Source organism: Rhineura floridana, chromosome 1, assembly GCF_030035675.1.
Source record: "Rhineura floridana isolate rRhiFlo1 chromosome 1, rRhiFlo1.hap2, whole genome shotgun sequence".
NCBI lineage: Eukaryota > Metazoa > Chordata > Lepidosauria > Squamata > Rhineuridae > Rhineura > Rhineura floridana.
This window is the reverse complement of record NC_084480.1, coordinates 318145235-318168509: the sequence shown is the minus strand read 5'-3', so window position 1 is coordinate 318168509 and position 23275 is coordinate 318145235. Positions and strand designations below refer to the sequence as shown.

At 44.3% G+C, this 23275-nt stretch overlaps 1 long non-coding RNA gene across 1 annotated transcript; it reads right to left on the bottom strand.

The window, feature by feature from the left end:
• Positions 1-15171: 15171 nt before the first annotated feature.
• On the bottom strand, positions 15172-19408 carry LOC133376273 (uncharacterized). The gene is made up of 3 exons (XR_009760438.1): positions 19132-19408; positions 17215-17257; positions 15172-16066 (listed from the first exon to the last, which is right to left on the bottom strand). It is a non-coding gene; the product is annotated as an uncharacterized LOC133376273 (long non-coding RNA).
• Positions 19409-23275: the final 3867 nt, after the last annotated feature.

The window sequence follows — 23275 nt, the reverse complement described above, 5'->3', positions numbered from 1 at the left end:
CTCTCTCTCTCTGTCAAATCTGTCAGTTTAGATTTCTGTCAGTTTCTCATTTTTCCAGTCTTAAATTTAGTTCCTCCCAATTTACAAGTTATTATTATTATACAAGTTATTATTATTATTATTATTATTTTAAAAAGTTCTCATGATTTGTTTGGCATTTAAATGCAAATATCTCTGATATTTCTCCCATTTTTGCATGCAATTTTGCCTAATGTAATGTGCCTTTGTATGTTATTTTTATGCTTTTTTATGCAATCATTACCTATCATATGACTTTTTATATATATTACTTGGTTAGAATACTGCATTGCAAAATTCAGAGAAGTGCAAATTTCAAAAGACGACAGTGTTTCAGTTTGTACCTTCCTTCAGGAAGTGTGAATTGGGTAGATCCAGTAGTGTAGTGGCAAATTCAGAAGTGTAGAGTCCCTTCACAACAGTCACAGCACATTCCCTTTCCCCCTCTCCCTCATTTCTTTGGCTCTCCCTGTTGTCTACTGAGAAGAGTCTTCTCCGTGGCTGACTCGCCCTCCTTTCATTTTGATGGGCTCCAATCAGCATGAAAGGACAAGGACTCTTCTCAGTGGCTGACTCACTCCCCTTTCATGCTGATTGGCATGACACTCCCTTTTCATGCCGACCCAGCTAGGACCCTGCTCCCAAAAACGTAACAGGTCTATGACCACCCGCAAACCCATAAGACTACACCCTTGGGTAGATCCACCTTTAAATGTATCCTGAATAGAATTTCTCTTACTCCCTCCTTCCCCCACCCCACTACCTGCATTCACTATTAGAGGCAGTGAAGATGATGTTCTGTGTGAAGCGCTTTAGCACGTTCGTGAATGGATTCACAGGCATTTTCTTTGCAACCCTGCATTCAGAGCCGGTTCTAAAGGGCGGCCAGGTGGGGCACTGGCCTGATGGCCCCTGGAGCTTGTTGGGCTGGTGACCAGTTGGCATTACTGTCTCTAGTAGTTTTCCATGAAGCCTGCAAGTGTGAAGATGTAACTGTGGTTAAGGGGGAGTTATGTCTATGATCTGTCTGGGAACGGACTGCCAGGGTCGTTGCTATGGTAGCCATCTGATAACAGCTGGGAAAGTTGTAACAGAGTCTATGTGAGTTGTTGCTCTTCTGAATTATGCCTCTGAGCTGAGAGGCTGTCTTTTGTGTTCATCTATGGAGAGAGATGTCCCAGAAGGGGGGGTGACTGAAGAATCTATACACGTATTTACTCTTAAGCCTCTGGCCTTTATGTCTTAATAAAGACTCTTAACATGCTCTGAGGATGTTTCTTGCTCAACTTAACTCCAACGTAATGTATGCTGTTTCACACAACAACGCACACAAGCCAACAGAGCTATGGGCCCCCCCTCAGCTGCCCCTCCACTCCCCTTCTGCAATCCGCACCCCCACGCCCCCCACCTACCTGTCTGCTGTCTTTTACCATTGCCCTTAACGAAGATGGCGAACGCGGTTTCCCTAAGGTACTGAAGCCCCTGCCACCATCTTAGTTAATGGCAGAGGTGCACGCTCGTAGCACGCATGCATGCCATCAACAAAGATGGCGGTGGAGGCGTCATCCCCTTAGGGAAACTGTGGCTGCCATCTTCATTAAGGGCAATGGTAAAAGACAGCAGACAGGTAGGTTGGGGGCCGCATGTGTGCGTGCATGTGCGTGCACACACACACGCCGGGGCCCAGGGCAAGCTGATGCCCAAGGGCCCCGGCATTCCTGGAGCCGGCCCTGCCTGCATTAATAGAAGTATCGTTTCCAAATTGCGTGAAGTATTAGTTCCCCTCTATTCGGCACTGGTTAGGCCTCATCTTGAGTACTGCGTCCAGTTCTGGTCTCCACACTTCAAGAAGGATGCAGACAAACTGGAACAGGTTCACAGGAGGGCAACAAGGATGATCAGGGGACTGGAAACAAAGCCCTATGAGGACAGACTGAAAGAACTGGGCATGTTTAGCCTGGAGAAGAGAAGACTGAGGGGAGATATGATAACACTCTTCAAGGACATGAAAGGCTGTCACACAGAGGAGGGCCGGGATCTCTTCTCGATCGTCCCAGTGCAGGACATGGAATAATGGGCTCAAGTTGCAGGAAGCCAGATTTTGACTGAAGATCAGGAAACACTTCGTAACTGTTATAGCCATACGACAATGGAACCAATTACCTAGAGAGGTCATGGGCTCTCTGACACTGGAGACCTTCAAGAGGCAGCTGGACAGCCAACTGTCGGGAATGCTTTAATTTGGATTCCTGCCTTGAGCAGGGGGTTGGACTCGATGGCCTTATAGGCCCCCTTCAACTCTACTATTCTATGATTCTAACCCTTTTATAATGACCCTGGAAGACCGTTTGGTATCATAAACCCCACATTACAGATTATTCTGCAGCTGAGAATGCCTTGCTAAGCCCACCTATTTAGTTCATGCCAGAGGTGAGATGTTGAACCTTGGTTTGACAGCTCAGTATCTTAGCAACTACACTGCAGATGATTTGGGGACTGACTGCCATGGAGAAGACTCTTCTCAGTAGCTAACATTCTCCCCGTTCATGTTTATTCTCAACCTAGCAGGAATAAAGTGGGGGGAGGGGGCATGCCTGTGACTATCATGAAGAGAACTTCTGAATTTCTCACTACACCTTGACCATTTTTCTATGAAAAATCGATGAGGTTTCTTTTAACTACCCCAATCCTCTAACATTGGATGGGGCCGTAAATATACCTCAATGCATTTCTGGGACATTTTATGCCCCAGGTGTTTTTTTGTTTCCAGAAGGAAAACCGTAAGGGGTAACTGGCTGAAATTTGGGGACATTGGACAGTTGACAATTTGTCACAATGTCCTTGAAAGACTACACTGCAGGTTTACTTATGTGTAAACTGCACAATGAAAACTGTGCTGGGGGTAGGTTTTTGCCCCACAAAATTGGATGACATAAGAAAGAAATGTTAATTCACATCCTTGCTGATGTAGGAAAGTACAATCCATGAGATTATGAGTGTACCTGTGTGATATCACCACGCACATGATGATGATTCAAATTATTGCGTGTGCCTCTGAGACGGCTTTTAATAGTTTGGCAGGGCTCTAAATATAGTGCCAACGGAAGAAGTGCCTGCATATCAGAAAAGAGTATATTGCATTTTTGAAAAAAAAATCACATCATTTCTGCCTCGTCACTTCCTACTGTAAAAAAAGAAAAATCTGGGAAGAAGACAGACTGGGGAGGGGAGGGGGAAGTCATTTTTTTTTCATTTGAAAGGATAGCTGCATTCCAGTTTGTGTATGGAAAGTGCAAGTTAAGTAAGTTCGTCTTTAAAAGTGAACCGAATCAAATCTCTTCCCCGTCTCTGCGGGCAAGCAATCCCTTTGCAATGATCTCCCTTGTTCCTGGAGACAGAGATGACATAACTTCCAGTTATCTTCTGGGGTGCTCTCTGTATGAAGGTACCTGCTGCCTCTATTTATTCTGTAACTTTTGTTAAAATGAAATAAAAAATAATGTTTAAAAGATAATAATGTACAAAAAAAGCAGCAGGCAACAGCATAAATAAGCATCATTAAAACACAAAAGCATCTCAGCCAACCAAGGAGAAAAGCTACTGAAAACAGGAAGCCCACCCCCAAATCCTGTGAAGTTTGGGACATATGGACACCATGACAGGCATTTTTGGGTTTGGGGGGGGTCATTGGAAAAGCATCCTATGTCCTGCGACCTGGAAAAGGCCAGGTGTGTAAACTAGGGGTGTTGTGAAAATGCAAACTCACATGAGCAAGTGCCCCGCTTCTCCTGCCCCTCCCGTGCCACAAGGACCCCCCAAATTACATCAGGGCAAGGCAAGATGGCAGCAGCAGGCACTCTCAGGTTGGGATGTCGGAGAATTCAACAGAAACACGAGTGGAAATTGCTGATGTTCGCTTATCCGTTCTATGTCCAGAATGGAAACCAATCTGGTGAACACAAGCAGTGCTCACTGTTGTTGCTGCTTTCAGTCTGCAAATGATACATAATTGATTACAGAGCACATTGCTAAGAACATAAAAACCAACAACAAAAAATTCTATAAATCATTCAAAGCAGGAGACCATCTAGGGAGACAATTGGACCCTTGGATGATAAGGGAGTCAAAGGTGTACTAAAGAACGATAAGGAGATTGCAGAGAAGCTAAATAAATTCTTTGCATCTGTCTTCACAGTGGAAGATATAGGGCAGATCCCTGAACCTGAACTAACATTTGCAGGAAGGGATTCTGAGGAACTAAGACAAATAGTGGTAACGAGAGAGGAAGTTCTAAGCTTAATGGAGAATATAAAAACTGACAAATCACCGGGCCCGGATGGCATCCACCCGAGAGTTCTCAAAGAACTCAAAGGTGAAATTGCTGATCTGCTAACTAAAATATGTAACTTGTCCCTTGGGTCCTCCTCCGTGCCTGAGGACTGGAAAGTGGCAAATGTAACGCCAATCTTCAAAAAGGGATCCAGAGGGGATCCCGGAAATTACAGGCCAGTTAGCTTAACTTCTGTCCCTGGAAAACTGGTAGAAAGTATTATTAAAGCTAGATTAACTAAGCACATAGAAGAACAAGCCTTGCTGAAGCAGAGCCAGCATGGCTTCTGCAAGGGAAAGTCCTGTCTCAGTAACCTATTAGAATTCTTTGAGAGTGTCAACAAGCATATAGATAGAGGTGATCCAGTGGACATAGTGTACTTAGACTTTCAAAAAGCGTTTGACAAGGTACCTCACCAAAGGCTTCTGAGGAAGCTTAGCAGTCATGGAATAAGAGGAGAGGTCCTCTTGTGGATAAGGAATTGGTTAAGAAGCAGAAAGCAGAGAGTAGGAATAAACGGACAGTTCTCCCAATGGAGGGCTGTAGAAAGTGGAGTCCCTCAAGGAACGGTATTGGGACCTGTACTTTTCAACTTGTTCAATAATGACCTAGAATTAGGAATGAGCAGTGAAGTGGCCAAGTTTGCTGACGACACTAAATTGTTCAGGGTTGTTAAAACAAAAAGGGATTGCGAAGAGCTCCAAAAAGACCTCTCCAAACTGAGTGAATGGGCGGAAAAATGGCAAATGCAATTCAATATAAACAAGTGTAAAATTATGCATATTGGAGCAAAAAATCTTAATTTCACATATACGCTCATGGGGTCTGAACTGGCGGTGACCGACCAGGAGAGAGACCTCGGGGTTGTAGTGGACAGCACGATGAAAATGTCGACCCAGTGTGCGGCAGCTGTGAAAAAGGCAAATTCCATGCTAGCAATAATTAGGAAAGGTATTGAAAATAAAACAGCCGATATCATAATGCCGTTGTATAAATCTATGGTGCAGCCACATTTGGAATACTGTGTACAGTTCTGGTCGCCTCATCTCAAAAAGGATATGATAGAGTTGGAAAAGGTTCAGAAGAGGGCAACCAGAATGATCAAGGGGATGGAGCGACTCCCTTACGAGGAAAGGTTGCATCATTTGGGGCTTTTTAGTTTAGAGAAAAGGCGGGTCAGAGGAGACATGATAGAAGTGTATAAAATTATGCATGGCATTGAGAAAGTGGATAGAGAAAAGTTCTTCTCCCTCTCTCATAATACTAGAACTCGTGGACATTCAAAGAAGCTGAATGTTGGAAGATTCAGGACAGATAAAAGGAAGTACTTCTTTACTCAGCGCATAGTTAAACTATGGAATTTGCTCCCACAAGATGCAGTAATGGCCACCAGCTTGGATGGCTTTAAAAGAAGATTAGACAAATTCATGGAGGACAGGGCTATCAATGGCTACCAGCCATGATGGCTGTGCTGTGCCACCCTAGTCAGAGGCAGCATGCTTCTGAAAACCAGTTGCCGGAAGCCTCAGGAGGGGAGAGTGTTCTTGCACTCGGGTCCTGCTTGCGGGCTTCCCCCAGGCACCTGGTTGGCCACTGTGAGAACAGGATGCTGGACTAGATGGGCCACTGGCCTGATCCAGCAGGCTCTTCTTATGTTCTTATGTTCCCCCCACCCCAATTTGGATTGTGTTTTCATTGCAGTGAAATGTATGGGTGGAATAATGTAATGATGCAATTTATGTAATTCTGCCACAGACGACAGCAAGACAAATAACGTAATTTTTGGCAGAAGGAACTGCAGTGGAGAGGAAACTGTGCTGCATGCATCAAATACAGGGCAGAATGGAAAATGATGGAAATGACGTGTGAGTATTTTTGCCAGGGATTCTGGGATATGTAGTTTCATTTCCCTATGGGAAAAGACACTCCTACTGGAGACAGGAAGTGCCCACTGCAATTGCCAAGGAAGGAGTTACTGTTTCAAATATTCTAGAATAAAGGGCTACGTGACCACATTGATGAGGGCAGATGAAGGCAACTGAGAGCAAGTGAGGACAATGTAGATGGTGAATATTTTCACACAAAGTATACTGAAAAAAACCCTGATGCATATGGAGTTATTTTTCAGCATTGCCAAAAACATATTGTGAAGAAAAATGTTTTGGCTCAGAGTAAGCACTTGTGAAGACTTCCTTATATTCCTGGCCTTCCTAGCCTTTCAGAGCTCTGGTGAACACAGTGGTGTAGAGTGCATTTGAAAAGAGTTCCTCTTCTTTTCCAAATGAATTAGATTGAAATGTGAGAGGCTTGCAATGTATACAGTGTGAAAGGCTTGTAATGTATCAACTCCTGTGAGATTCTCCTAAGATTGTGAGAAGGTATTTAGGCTGACAGAGTCCCTTCGTATTGTTATGAGTTTGGGGGGTGGTGGAATGGATGATCCCTGTGGGTCCCTTTCCAGCCTCTGATTTGGAGACTTGCGCCTGGGGGGGAAGAAACTCGCTCTGCTGGTCAGATGAGTCTCTCCTTTGTTAAACAAATAGAGTGGCCAGGTAGGATGATGGGATTATTGGTTGCCCAGCAACTGGTGGATGGGCCAGGAAGACCCTTTTGTCATTGAAACTCTTCAGAAGAGCATCCCCCCCCCCGGAGCCCAGGAGAGGCTTGTAGTTTTAGTTGTGTCTAGAGAATGCTTGGACACTGGAGGCAGGCAGAGAGACTGGCTCTCTGCACCATGGCATTTGGGGTGTCTCCCGTAACACTGATGGAAAAGCTGGATATTGGACTGATGATGCCTTGAGCCCCCTCCATCTTAAGCTCAGGTTGGAATGTGTGTAAATAAACAAACCATATTTCATAAAGACACCGCAGTCTCTGCTGACCTTCTTCCCCAAAGGAAACCAAACCCTGGAGGAGTGCAGGGACCCCTGAAATCTCACCGCTCGGAGGTTGGGGAGGTGCGCAACAGTATGTTCTGAAGACATGCAAGCAATTGGAATTTGTGCCCATTGCAGAAATGTGCTTTCGAGATTGAAATGACTCCTTTAGTCCCCATATCTCCTCCTCAGCTCCAAAGTACAGTCAAGGTGATGCTGGAAACTGTAAATTAAGGAAAATACAGCACCTGGGAGACATCCAATCTTGCTGCTCACAGCTGCTGCGCACCTTTGCTGCAACTCTGTAGAAAACAGCAGCTGCCGTCATTGTCTCCTGGCAAGAGGATGAAGCATCAAGGTTGACTCAAAGATATAAAAGGCCAGGAAAGGGTGGGGGGTTAAAGAACTGAATTCACTAATAGGCAAAAAAAACTACCTATAGCCAACAGATATTTCAACCAAATTTTAAAAAGCAGCTATAGTGGCAGCTCTTGGTTGCCAGGCCTAGCCTCCAAGAGATCTTCTGTATCTTTAAAAGTTGTGCAGGGGGAAAGAATTCCACCTTGTGGTTTTTCCCATTATAGTGTTGCAAGAACACCTGCACTTGGCTGACTTTCTCTTCTCCTAAAGATACAGGATCAGTCTCAGGCCCTGAACCTGGCAACCTTACCTAGGTCACTCAGTGAGCTTCATGGCTAAGTGGGGATTCAAACACTGGTCTCCCAGGTCATAGTCTACAGGTGTTGCCACCACTCACCATATGCTCAGAGGCACATGTTACCAAATTCTTCTAAGCTACACAGGAAGTGGACTGTGAAAGACAAATTGTATTTGCATTTTTACATATTTGTAGGACTGTACAATATCTCAGAGAGGAAGTCAGGTCTCCTGCTCCCCTGTTGCATTCACTATAGCTGCTCAATTTCCCAGCTTTTAAAATTTGATAGAAATATTTGTGGGCTATAGGTATGTTCTTAAATGGTAAGGGTTTTTTTTGCCTATTAGTGAATTTCTCTGCTTTTTTAAACCCAGGAGGTAAGAAATGGGATCCTATGCAAGTTTGCTGAGAATGGATTGATCATTTGCATGCTTATTCAGTTCATGGAGCTGGAGTGGGGAGGGGAGGGGGAGGAGGAGGGGAGGGGAGGGGAGGAGGAGGGGGAGGGGGAGGGGGAGGGGGAGGGGAGGAGGAGGGGAGGGGGGAGGGAGAAGGGAGAGGCAGGAGGGAGGTAATAGGAGGGGGAGAAGGGGAGGGCAGGTTTGATCATTTGCATGCTCATTGAGTTCAAAGGGATTTACTCCCCTGCAATCATGCTTAGGAAAGGTGAAACTGACCACGGGGGCAGATGATAAGGGAGAGGGAGGGCTGGAGTGGAGAGGAGAGGAGGGGGAGAGGGGAAGAGGGAAGGGGGAGGATGAGGAGGGGAAAAACAGGTTTGATCATTTGCATGCTTATTGAGTTCAATGGGATTTACTCCTGTGCAATCATCCTTAGGATAGGTGAAACTAACATGGGGGAGGGGGAGGGGGAGGGAGGGGGAGGGGGAGGGAGGGTATGGGTAGGAAGGGGGAGGGGAGAGGGGGTAGGGGTCAGGAGGGGAGGAGATTGGGTGGGTGGACACTGGGCAGAAGGGAAGCTCCTTTCCTTTCCTTTCCTTTCCAAAAGGAAAACTTTGTGAACAGTATCATTGCTTTTCAGCATTTCCTCCACCTTTTTATTCTGCAACAGGCAAATGAAATCTTCCACCCAAATTTAAACCAAAGCCATTCCTGGCCACATCCACACCAGACCTTTATTCCACTTTAAACAGTCATGGCTTCGCCTAAAGAATCCTGGCAATGTGGTTAGTGAAGAATGCTGAGAGTTGTTTAGGTGACCCTTACTCCCCTCACAGAGCTCCAGTTCCCAGAATTCTCTGGGAAGAGAGCCTGACTGTTAAACCATTCTGGCCATTGGAGCTCTGTCAGGGAATAGAAGTCTCCTGATTAGCCAAACAGCTGTTTTTGGCTTACTGAGCATGCCTGCGCTATCACAGATTCCAATGCTAATTTTCTTAAATTAATTGAAAATGAGCCAGGCATTTTTTTTAGCGTTTAAACTGCAGAAGATGAAGGCTAGAGTATGGGGCAAGGTCAGTAATCGGATTACAGGTACTCTGTGAACATGGCTGATTTTTAATTAATTTCAACAAATTATGAGACCACTGACAGAAAAAAAAAGTCCAAAAGGGGCCTGGATTCTTTCACTCTTGTTTTATAACTTGAACTCTTGGTTCTGTCTGAGTGTTTTGTGTATCGCCATGAAAACTTAGACGGTTGTTAAGCAAGCATTTCTGAGTTCAGGACTATACATTTTGTAAGGTTTTGTATTGAAATGAGCTTTTGGGAAGCATCAGAATGGCATGGGGGTGTTTTCAAATTAACATGAAAATACAAAAAATCCATGCTGCTGTTCTTGTGCCTATATAATACAGGAAGCAGCAGCCTTAATTTGAGCTATACTAGTGATATGTCTAGCCAGGGCTGGTTCCAGGTCCTTTTTAGGGGTGCTGGGTGCTTGGTAACTAACCCGACATCCTCCTCCCTCTTGCCCTTCCTTCTCACCCCCCCAGGACCAATCCTCTAAGACTAATGGATGAACAAGTTCCTTGTAAACTGCCAGACGTTTGCCTATTATGGCAGTGGGAGACGTTGCCACTGAGACTGCACAGCAGAGCAGATGAAGATTGTCTGTCCAAGGGGACCCAAACCTTGACGGGAGCCTTAAAAATGCCAGTGGCAGCTGGTTGAGATCAGCACTAGTGGGTCCTCCTCCTGAGGTGGGTCCTCCTTTTCAATCCCACATATGGAAATCAATCAGATTTCCAGCAGAGTATTGAAGGCTATACACAACTGTCCTTCAGGCTAACTAGCCAATAAACCTTTTTAAAGGGGGGAAATATATTTATATAGTGAGGTTTCTGAGCTGTGACATCAAGCCCAGTGTAAAAGACAGCAGTAGATCCGTATTTATGCATTGCATGTTTGTTTTGCAGAACCGAGCCCTTGAGTGCATTTTGTGAAGGATTCAGCTGGGGGCAGCAAAGCACAATGGAAAGGACACACACACACACTAACCCCCCCCCAAGAATTTTAAATAATGATAGAATAATCCTCTTGACAGCAGGTGGCTTCGTGAAAAGATATCAAATTTGCAGATGATACAAAATTGGGGGGCATAGCTAATACCGTGGAAGACAGAGATAAAATTCAAAGGGACCTTGATAAGCTGGAGCATTGGGCTGAAAACAACAGAATGAAATTCAGCATGGATAAATGCAAAGTTCTACACCTAGGAAAAAGAAACCAAATGCACAGTTATAAGATGGGGGATACTTGGCTCAGCCATACGACATGTGAGAAGGATCTTGGAATTGTCGTTGATCACAAGCTGAATATGAGCCAACAGTGTGATGTGGCTGCAAAAAAGGCAAATGCTATATTAGTCTGCATTAACAGAAATATAGTTTCCAAATCACGTGAAGTATTAGTTCTCCTCTATTGAGCACTGGTTAGGCCTCATCTGCATCCAGTTCTGGTCTCCGCACTTCAAGAAGGATGCAGACAAACTGGAACAGGTTGAGAGGAGGCCAACAAGCAGGGCCGGTTCTAAAGGGCGGCCAGGTTGGGCACTGGCCCGAGGGCCCCGGAGCTACAGGAGCCCCTGAGGGGCCCCTGAGGGGCCCCTGAGGGGCCCTCCGCTCCCCTTCTGTGATCCTCACCCCCCCATGCCCCCCACTTACCTGTCAGCTGGCTTTTTAGCATTGCCCTTAATGAAGATGGTGGCTGCAGCTTCCCTAAGGTACTGAAGCCACTGCCGCCATCTTAGTTGATGGCAGAGATATGCGCGTGTAGCACGCATGTGTGCCATCAGCAAAGATGGCGGCGGAGGCTTCATTCCCCTTAGGGAAACCACGGCCGCCATCTGCATTAAGGGCAATGGTAAAGACTAGACAGGTAGGGGGGCTGTGGGGGGTGCATGGAGGGCACACACACACACACCGACCAGGGGGCCAGGGCAAGCTGATGCCCAAGGGCCCCCGCATGCCTGGAGCCGGCCCTGCGAACAATGATGATCAGGGGACTGGAAACCAAGTCCTATGAGGAGAGACTGAAAGAATTGGGCATGTTTAGCCTGGAGAAGAGAAGACTGAGGGGAGATACGATAGCACTCTTCAAGTACATGAAAGGTTGTCACACAGAGGAGGGCCGAGATCTCTTCTCAGTCATCCGAGAGTGCAGGACACGGAATAATGGGCTCAAGTTGCAGGAAGCCAGATTTTGACTGAACATCAGGAAACGCTTCCTAACTGTTAGAGCCATATGACAATGGAACCAATTACCTAGAGAGGTAGTGGGCTCTCTGACACTGGAGGCATTCAAGAGGCAGCTGGACAGCCATCTGTCGGGAATGCTTTGATTTGGATTCCTGCATTGCACAGAGGGTTGGACTTGATGGCCTTATATAGAACCCTTCCAACTCTACTATTCTATGATTCTATGATTCTATATTGAATGAGGAAGGCAGAACTGAAAGATACCCGCTGGGCATCTGTTCTGAGTCCTGAAATGTAAAATAAGGTCATAAGAAGATAAGAAGGTTCTTTCTGGATCATGCCAATGGCCCATCTAGTCTAGCATCCTGTTCTCACAGTGGCCAACCAGATGCCCCGAAGGAAAGCCTAAAAGCAGGATTTAAGCACAAGAGCATTCTCCTCTCCTGCAGTTTCTAACAACTGTTATCCAGAAGCATGCTGCCTCTGACAGCGGAAACAGAGCATAGCCATCATGACTAGTAGCCTTGTTGTCTACCAGTTTGTCTAATCCTCTGTTAAAGCCATCCAGGTTTGTGGCTATCACTGCCTCCTGGGGGAGTGAGCGCCATAGTTTAATAATGTGCTGCATGAAGGACTTCCTTTTTTCTTTCCTGGTCATTTTCTTTCATGGTCATACACAACTGTTCTGATATTAAAAAACATATTCGGGAATTTTATTTTTGTTTTGCAGTAACTTAAAGAACATATTTTAAGTTGCAGGAGCATAGATTCAGATTGGACATTAGAAGGAACTTCTTGACAGTAAGGGCGGTTCGGCAATGGAACCGACTGCCTAGGGAGGTGGTGGGATCCCCTTCGCTGGATGTCTTCAAGCAGAGGCTGGACAGCTATCTGCGGGAGATGCTCTAGCTGTGGATTTCCTGCTGTGAGCAGGGGGTTGGACTCGATGGCCTACAAGGCCCCTTCCAACTCTATCATTCTATGATTCTATGATTCTATATTTTTAAAAAAACTGCATAGCACACAATAAAAACTAAAAAAACACTGAATCCTCCAGCGCCAGAAGTTTAAGATCACAGAAGCATTGTTCTGGGATTAGACAGGACTGAAAAGGAAAAATTTGTCATTCCATTTTTATATTTGTAGTAAAAGAGCAATGCTTTACCTTTCTTGAAATGTGGATTTCTCTCTCCCCCCTCTGCACCCAACATTTATTTAGAATCTAATCTGAATTTGTTTTCTTGGTTCATTGATTATATTTTATGTATCCATTTATGTGCATTGGGTGTCCAAAACCTAGGACTGAGTGTCCGTTTGGACACACAACTCTGACTTAAAAAATGCCTTGGTCTGATGCCCATTTTGTCTCAAAGAGCAATGTGATCTATGAGAGTGCCTTCTTCTATCAAAGAGCTCAGAAACCTGGACAACCAGTTAGTCATTTGTTAGCGCCTTGTATGAGAAGCTGAATACCATGAGTTTGCTGCTAAAAAAAGAAAGCAAGTAAGAACACCTTAGAAAGTGATACTTTCTAAAGACACTGACCTTCTCTACAGCATCAACCTAACAATTTATGGGACCAAACAATCAGGGTTCCATGTATCAGAGAAGCCTACATGCATAGATATCTACATATATAAGTTTCTCCCCTGCCAGTGGCCAAACTTAATGTATGGACATCAGGTCGAGGGGAAGCTGTGTGTCGTTCGGGGCAGACCATGGTAGGGCCTTGCCGTCCCTTCAATAATAAACACATGATCTATCTAGTCCAGCATTCTCTACTGTGACTGACATCAGCTCTCCATGATCACTCCCAATCTTCTCGCCTGAAATCCTGTAACTTAGGGGTGGGGAACCCCTTAGGTTCCGTGGGTCAGATTGTTATCAGGATCAGCCTTATGGATCAAATTTGACAGGTGGCTGTCTCCTGTCAATCCCATGACCATCGTTATGACCTCACATGATTGTTAGACCCCCTGGAACCTGTTCTTCCTTTTTTTGCAGATTGGCTGCTATAGGAACTTCTCTCTCATAGTCAAAGAAAGCACTCCCCTTTCCCACAAGCATTAGCTAGACAAGGGAAAGCAGGGACTTCACCCTTCCCCAGCCAATGCTTGGGGGCAAAACGGGCCTGTGAACAGGCACGCGCCACCACCCTGAGCAGGATTTCACCCCCATTAATCAGAGTGCCTGGGAATCACAACCAAAGCAAGTATTTCCCAAGCATTGGCTGTGGGAGGCAGAAGTTCCTGCTTCCCCTTACCTGGCCAATCTTTGGGAAAAAAGGGGTCTGCTTTCTTGGCTGCAAGTATCTGGCACACACAGGCAAACTGAGCAGGATTTAACCCTCTCTCATCAGCTGCCGAGTGGGGGTTAAATCCTGGTGGGAACAGGCCCCCAGAGCCAACACAGAACTGAACACAGAATGCAAGTGACATCAGCTGATTGCCAGGTGAGTGTGGTTTGGAGAAAATGGCTGCCTGGCGGGCTGAATTTGGCCCCCCTGGCAGGCCCAAGTTAGTTTGCAGGCTGGAGGTTCCCCACCCCTGCTTTGTAGATATCACGACACAGTGAGACACGGTGAGACCAGAGTTCAATTTCGGAGCCCCCCTCGTAATTCTCGTCTCCGCTTTTATTTTACCTCCGCTTGGAGGCGTGGATTATTTTCTCTCCATAAACAGCCTATGACCTTTAACTATTGTATAACATCACGTACATACATAGTACAACAGCATTATCTACGTGGCAATATGCAGGCAGTTATTTAACCACTACAGATGTCAGTATCCTTTACAGCCATAAAGTTAACCACATCCTGTTTTTCCACTGGTCAGATCGCAATGTCTTGAGAGATAGTGTACTGAGAACAGCAGCGTGGTTTGCCAACGTATGCTGTTCATTCAGTCCACCCCACATCTCCCCCTTTTTTATTTTTTAGCAAAAAGTAATTACTACGTAATGGTCGCGGAGCAACAGGTGTACACGTCTGGAAAAGGTATTGTAAAAAACAGCATAAGCCTATACTTAAAATGAGTAAAAGAATAGCATATCTAAGAATCTGACTTAGCCATCCAGTGGGCAGCCAACTCCAAAGCCACTGCCACCAAGTTGTAGGGGCGTCCTGCAAAATGTTATTAGCTAGATCCTTCAAGTTTTTTACCTGTGTTCTGATTTCAAAACTGTTGTCAGTTAAATTAAAACAGCACATATTCTTTATAGTTTCGCACCCCAACTGATGTTGTAATAGCAGGTAATCTATAGCTGCACGATTATCCAAGATAGCTTGTCTTAATATACCCTGCTCTTCATTTAACAAAGCAATGGCTCGAGAGGTGGCATTTATCATCTTAACATAATTACAGGCTAATTTATGTAATTGATTGCTGTTACTTACTGCCAATGCAGGAAGTCCAACAAGGGAGATGGCTAGTGATACACTTTCTGCTTTATTAAGCAATTCCACCTTGTCATTACAATCAGCCGGCATGGCAACAGCTTCTCTTTTCCTACGTTGGGCTAGCAACTCCCTTTTATGAAGGAAAATGGGAACCAGTCGACTCAGGCAACAGATGGTATCAGAAATATTAGCGGGAACATAATTAAAAGTGGTTTCTCCACATGTCCAAAACCATCCACCTGGTAAAGGAATGTGTCCGTACATACTGGATATGTTAATGTGCTGTGTACAATTCCATGTGGGTCTCCCAACCTTTAGACATCCCTTCTGCACCTTATGTCGACTACAATTAACCATCCGAGCACACGTATTATTAATGGAATTTGCAACATGTGATGTAAATAATTGAAAAGCATTAACAGGCAGCTGGAAGGTTGGAGTTCCCCAATTCGAAACAGTATGATATTTAATCTCTGAAGTATTCATGAACCGCCCAAGTCCTGTAATGTTCCCAATATCCCCAGGTGCTTTGCATACGGGTATTAAACATGTTCCCAACATACCCATTTCCTGTACATGTTCAGTCATGCAAAAGTCACTCACATTTGTCATTCTTGCTAACTGAACCCAGATATTGTGTTGAAACCGCATCCCCAACTCCTGCCCCAACCTGTCAGCCCCGGCGCTTCCTAAAATCCAACAAATGCAAAGTACAAAAATAGAATTTGTATTTAAAGACGCAATTAAAGCAAGAATGGTATTCTCAGTTGTCTTGTCCACCCCGGCTTGTTCCATTGCTTTTTCTGCTTGTGTTGCTAAGTTCTTTATTTGGCCCCAAGTCACGGGAGGTTGCGGAACATTCCGACCACGCTTCCTGGAAGACATCCCAGTATCCTGAAGTTGCAGAGAAAAATTAGGGATGGGATTCTTAAGATTATCGTGCCAGGACATCGTCTTTCCAGGGCCGGATACACCTAGCAGGTACCCACACAGGACCGTCAGGCGTAGACACAGCCGCGTAACCTCGACCCCACGTTATAAGCGGAACTGGGCCTTTCCACTCTGGATTTGGTAGTTGCCGAAACTGCACCCGCGGGGCAGGTAGAGACTCCGACTGCTGAAAATGCCGCTGCGCTCGAGTAGAAAAGGAAAAATGAGTATTGGGAGATTGAGACAAATTTAAATGATTAATGGTAAACAACACTTGTGCCAGCCACTCCTCTTTGGTGGCCAATCCCAGTGGTACTCCTCCTTTTTGTTTTTGTTTAAGCAAATGCTCTTTAAGGGTACGATTGGTACGTTCGACGACAGCTTGACCTGTAGAATTATAAGGAATACCAAACAAATGTGTAATGGACCACTTAGTGCAAAACTGTGCAAATTGCTGTGAAACATATGCAGGGCCATTATCAGTTTTTATCGTCTGAGGTTGGCCCATGATGGCAATAGAACGAATGACATGATTAATAACATTCTTAGTTTTTTCCCCTTTCTGAGGAGTTACCCATATGTATCCGGAATATGTATCTACTGTAACATGCAAATACTTCCATGGGGAGAAAGTAGGAAAATGTGTAACATCCATTTGCCACAACTGGTTAACTATGAGACCTCGTGGGTTCACTCCTGGTTCTGGGGATAGAGTTAACTGTGTGCATTGGGGACATTGTTGAATAATGGCAGAGGCTTCCTGGGCAGTAAGATGGAATTGCTTCTGGAGTGCTTTAGCATTTTGATGATGAAGGGCATGACTTTCTATGGGTGTGCAAAGGAGGGCACGAAGAGCCTCCACTTTCCAGATTTCTTTTTAATCACAAACACTGGGGTGTTATAAGGGCTATTACTTTCTGCTATATGATCAGCTTCCAGTTGCTCCTTTACCAGTTGGTGCAGAGCTTCTAATTTTTCTTTGGGTAAGGGCCATTGTTCTACCCAAATGGGTATGTCTGTCTTCCATTGTAAAGGAAGAGCTGCCTTTTGTTGGCTAATCATTAATAACAATGGTGGTCTGGAATTGCTCCAGTAAATCCCTTCCCCACAGATTTACTGAAATGTCCAAAATACAAGGGCGAATGTGGGCTATACGATCACCATCAAGAGCAACAACTTGTATCCAATCCTTACTCCGTTTTGAATCCTGAGCTCCGCCCACTCCCCACACAGAAGGGGCCACTTCTACTGGCCAAGAGGATGGCCAGTTATGTTCAGCAATTACTGTGACATCTGCCCCAGAATCTATAATACCTTCAAAAAGAACATTGTTTAAACAATACTTACGAACCGGTTTCTCCCTGGTCACTTCTGCCAGTACTGCAGCTACCTGTGGATGGAAAGGATTACCTGAAATACTCACACTCGGCGATTTCGTCCTTGTAGATCCGAATCCACCAGTACGTTTTTGGGAGGAAGTGTTCGATGTGAAAAGACGATATGGCAATAACAATAGTTGCGCAAAAGAATCTCCCTTCTTCAACTGAAGGGGAAGGTGACTCCAATACTGAATATAAATAATTCCCTGATAATCAGAATCAATAACACCAGGTACCACCATTATATTATTCTTGGAAGCAGAGGATCGCGGTAGTACAAGGCCTACGGTGCCTTCTGGTAAAGGGCCAGTGAGTGTGGTAGGCATTAAAAGAACTGCTCCAGGCAAAGGAACATCTTTTGACTCTGCATGTATTAAATCAATTCCAGCGCTTCCTTGAGTAGCAGGGGTGGGTACACTTCCTTGAGATTCGGGGCTGGAAGCCTGCCCCAAGTTCAGTTTCCCTCAATAGGACGGGAAGACACATTGGTATTGGTAGTGGGAGCTGAACGACACTGATTAGCCCAATGATAACCCTTTTTACATTTCGGACAGATCTTCTTTGGCCGGTTTGTAACAGTGCCCCCACCTTTAAATGCTCCTCCGCCAGGAGCCCGACATTCCCTTCTGAAATGACCAGGCTTTTGACAATTAAAACAATTGCCTGTAGGTTTGTTACCCTGTCTTAATGCCCCAGCTAACAATGTCATGGCATGAACATGTGTACCTACCTCTGCACAAGCTTGAATCATGTCTCCCAATTCATATTGCGGTCTATGAATAATGTTTTTCAAAATCTTTTTACAGTCTGTGTTAGAATTCTCGTAAGCTAATTTTAACAATAATTCCCCTTGTGCCTGAGGGTTATCAACCTGCCGTGTCAGAGCCTCTTTCAAACGGTCAACAAACTGAAAATAGGGCTCTGTTGCTTGCTGCCGTACATTCGTAAAAGAACGTAAGGGTTCTTTCCCAGCAGGCACCTTTTTAAATGCTTTCTGTATACACTCAGCAGTTCGATGAAATGCGGCTTCAGGCAATACCCCTTGTTGTGCTATGGTAGCAAAATTACCTGACCCATAAATTTGCTCGGGAATGATATTAGCATCCCCAGCTGCTATAGCAGCATGTCTAAATTCTTGGTCCCAAACTACATATTGCGAAGGAGTCAAAATCATCCTAAAGAGATCCTTCCAATCTTGAGGGATCATGTTATATCCAGTAGCTACTCCTTCCAACATCCCTTGTACATAATTAGCCGTAATCCCATATTCTCTTACTGCCTTATTTATTTCTCTAATAACAGAAAACGGAAGAGCTGTCCAAGTTGCTATGCGATTATTAGCATTATTAGGATCTGGCTGATATGTAACGGGAAAAGCTGAAATTGTACCCTCCCAGTCTCCCATTTCTTCCATAGATAATAATCCTGAGGCTGCAGCCTGAGCTATGGCTGCTTTAACCTTCCCAGTAACCTGTTCTTGTTGAACTGGAGGGCTATATGGAGGAGCATTTACAAATTTCTCAATATCCTTTTCAGGTGTAGGTAAAGAAAGTTGGGGATAAAGAGGAGTTTTCTGGTCAGAATTGGCAAACAGCGATGTCTCTTTTATCCCTAAATGACTAATGGCCTCAGCACACTTTTGCCATAATAAGAGATGGTGAATAGGTGCTCTTGGTTCTTCATGTAATTTTCTCCCTATCTTTATCCAATCTGACTGACGTAGTGATCCTTGCTCTGGATACCATGGACATTGACATTGAATTGTTTTTAACAATGATTCAATGTGAGAACGACTTATAAAAGCTGAGGTATCCTGTTTTAAAATTTTTTGTAGCTCTTGTGCATGAACCTTCTGCTGAGCTGACAATTCCCCCCCCATACTCACGAATGGGAGCTGTACGCTGAGGTGCACCGTTGGCTGATCCTGCCAGTGGGTACGAGGGTGTTTGTTCTGAATCACGTCGAGGTCACCAGATGTAGATATCACGACACAGTGAGACACGGTGAGACCAGAGTTCAATTTCGGAGCCCCCCTCGTAATTCTCGTCTCCGCTTTTATTTTACCTCCGCTTGGAGGCGTGGATTATTTTCTCTCCATAAACAGCCTATGACCTTTAACTATTGTATAACATCACGTACATACATAGTACAACAGCATTATCTACGTGGCAATATGCAGGCAGTTATTTAACCACTACAGATGTCAGTATCCTTTACAGCCATAAAGTTAACCACATCCTGTTTTTCCACTGGTCAGATCGCAATGTCTTGAGAGATAGTGTACTGAGAACAGCAGCGTGGTTTGCCAACGTATGCTGTTCATTCAGTCCACCCCACACTGCTTTAATGTAGAGATAGCTGGGAATGAACCTGGGAGCTTACACATGCTAAGCAAGTGCAGGGCTGGACCTATCATCAGGCAGAGTGAGGCAGCCGCTGAAGGGTGGCAGTGAGCTCCTGGAGGGCAGGGCTAGGAAGTTGCCTTATACTGAGCCAGACCATCAGTATCGTCTACAGTGACTGGCAGCAGCTCTCCAGGATTTCAGGCAGGGTTCTCTCCCAGACCTACATGGAGATGCTGCAGGAGTTTGAACCTGGGACCTTCTTTGTGCAGGGCATATGCTCTGTCACTGAGGTATGGCCCTTTGTGCATCATGTACCATGCCCTATTCTCCTTTAAGTTAGCCTGCTGCCCTCAAGTGCGGCTGGAAGATGCTGTCCTGTCACAGATTCAACTGTCAGTCCAATCAGCTTATGTACTTGGAAGGGAATGGGGAATCATATTCTTTGCCATAAGCAGCAAAAAATTTTGGGCCAACCCTGAACAAAATGTTTTGGGCTGCCCCTTATGTCTTTATACAGACATACGTAGACATAACTATCTATGGGACCAAACAATCAGGGTTACATGACTTGGGTAAGCTACACATATGTCTGTATATAGACATAAACATTGCTATAATCACTGAAGAGATTGTGGAAAATGCTGCAGCTTCTGAACAAGAGTTAACAACCCCAGACTCTAAAAATATTTCACAGCGGGTTTTGCATCTAAGCTCTCAGCATTGTTAACGCATCCCAGCCATTACTTAATCTCTCAGTCTATCTGAGGGCCCTTGGTTTCCATAATATGAGCAAAAGAGATAAGCGGGAGGACAATTGAATATTGTTTCCCTCGCAGCCTTTTAAAAACAAGGCACGCACAGGTGCAGACACACACATAGACAAATACAATAAATTGAGCAAATCAGACTGTAAAGCATTGCAACATAAGTGTCTTGCAACATAAGTGTCTTGCTGGAACAGGCCAAGAATTCAAGTTCAGCAGCAGCAGACCAGATGTTCCTGGGAACCATTCAAACATAGCATGATGGCAAGTCTAGCTATCAAAGGTACACTTCCTCTCAAGATGTGCTATTCCTAGCTACTTCTACTAATAGGTATTGACAGATCTGAATTTGTCTCAAAGCTTCCTGAAGTTCTCAGAAAATCTCACAGCAATGAATTCCTTACATTAACCATCCATATCATGTCTATGCTGGTTATAATTGCTTTCCTTGTCGGTCTCATGTTCTTTCCTTATGCAGTCCGTCCAATCACTCTCCCAATCTCTGCATCCATATTTTAAAAATTATGAGCCCCACAGTCTCTAGCAGGTAGGGAGAAGTTCAGTTCAGTTTGCATTCAAAGCCAAATCTATCAAATCCACACTTTCTGAAACATTATGTGAACTGAAACACAGCCGTCCTTCAGAATTCACACTTATCCAAATATTGTGATGCAGTTCTCCAACCAACCAATCTTTACAAAATGCATTTGTTAGGGAGTATGAATAAATATGAATATATTAGTGAATGTAAGGTACAAATATGCATTATGTTAGGAGAAATTGCTTGTAAAAATGTGTACATTAGTCAAACTGCACACAAACATACACTTATGAGGAGAAATCTGCAATTAAAATGCTGAAGAATGTTCACGAGATGTTTTTTAAAAAAATGTGGAGAACTGAAGTTATAACTGGAAAAATGAGAAACTGAGAGAATAAAAATCGACAGATCCTAGCATCCCTACTGGCAGGAAATGATGCTCTGAGCATCATTTGCAGCTAAGGGGAAGCCTTGCAATGCCTCTCTGTATTGTATTGATCCTTTCCCACTGCTTGTTTACCATCTCCCCCTCCCCAGTTCTTTTTCCCCTTGGAGAAGGTAGCAAGAGGAGCACTTCTGAATCATTTCAGGGTCCAATTCAAGGAGCTGATTTTTACCCATCAGTCTCTTGTTGTTGTTATGTGCCTTCGAGTCGATTACGACTTATGGCAACCCTATGAATCAGCAACCTCCAAGAGCATCTGTCATGAACCACTCTGTTCAGATCTTGTAAGTTCAGGTCTGTGGCTTCCTTTATGGAATCAATCCAACCCTTGGCCTTCCTCTTTTTCTACTCCCTTCTGTTTTTCCCAGCATTAATGTCTTTTCTAGTGAATCAGGTCTTCTCATTATTTGTCCAAAGTATGATAACCTCAGTTTCATCTTGAAACCTCTGGGCCTGATGGAATGCCTCCTTCTGTATGTATCTTACAGTCATCAATGGATGCCCTTCTCTGAGTGCCTCCTTAATCAGAACTTCAGAGAGTGGCCATGCAAAAAAAGGACCTTTTTGGTGGCTCATACTCCCTGGGCTATGGAATGCTGTCCCTAGGGAAGCCTGCCTGGCAACCACATTGTTGTCTTTCTAGCCCCAGGCTAAGACATATCTGCTATTCTCCCAGACCCTTTCGGACCTTGCTACATTTGGACATACTTTTAACGCACACCAACTTCATATGGATACCTATTCAGACATTTGGATGGCATCCACAAGTGTAAACTAAGATGGATGTATTGTTTATTGCAATGTTAATATGCTGACAGTTGTTATTTATTCTTGTGTTTTTATTTTTCCCTCTCCTTTTCTTTTGTTCTTTTTCCCACTTCCTTTTTTCCTGTTTTCTTTTAACAAACTTGCATGTTAAAAAATCACTTTTTTTTTTTTTTTTTAAGAAGATCATGTTTTAGTTGGCTGGCAGTTTTAGCTCTTGCATTTTTGCTAGTTGTGCCTAGTTCTTAATTTGCATTCCTTTGCTTTCTGTTGTATTTTAGGTGTGGCTTGTATTGTAAGTGTGGTGGGTGGGTACACTGGTGTGGGTTTTGTGACTTTTTGTTATGTCTTAAAATGCACTGCATGATGTCTAGAGATAAGTCTGATAAGTATAATCAACAAACATGGGACCCATAAGCCCTGTTTTGAACTGGATCCTGCTCCAGATGTGGCTTTTTGAGCGGTAGAGTTCCCATTTCAGGCACCTCCCATCTGAAGCCTCTTGCCCTCTGTACTCCTGATGGATTTTTTGTTATTTAGGGACAAAGCAATTAGAATACTACTACCGGTTGAGAACAGCAGCCAGCATGATGACCATTCCTGGGTTGTAACTGAAAAAAGAAGTTAGAAAACCTTGCCTGTGTGACCATTTATTTCTTTATTTATTGCATTTGTATACCTCCCCGTAGCCGAAGCTCTCCAGGTGGTTTACAACAATTAAAAACAAATATACAAATATACAAATTTAAAAACACATTTTTAAAAAACAATTTAATTGGGTGTGATAAGAGGATTTATGTGGGTTCCGGACCCCACAATGGTGGGAAAGCCATATACTGGCCTTGCCTCAGTTACCACTATGAATCATTCTTGCTTGAGAGTGTTCAATTCACTCTCAAGACCCCTTTCGTCTATTTATTTATAAAGAGCTCATGCTTGGAAGCCAATATTTTACAAGGGGCTGATTGATCACCGTGCATTTACCAAGTGTCACTTAAAATAACTCATAGAAAATAGGTGTTGTGTGTTTTCATAAAGCTGTTCGAATGACTTACAGATGATTGCTTGGCTATAAGATACAAATGGCAGGAATTTAATGGAACAACAACCTTAAATCTGTTAACCCCCCCCTTTTTTTGTAATATTATTACCTCATGCTTTCAAGGAAA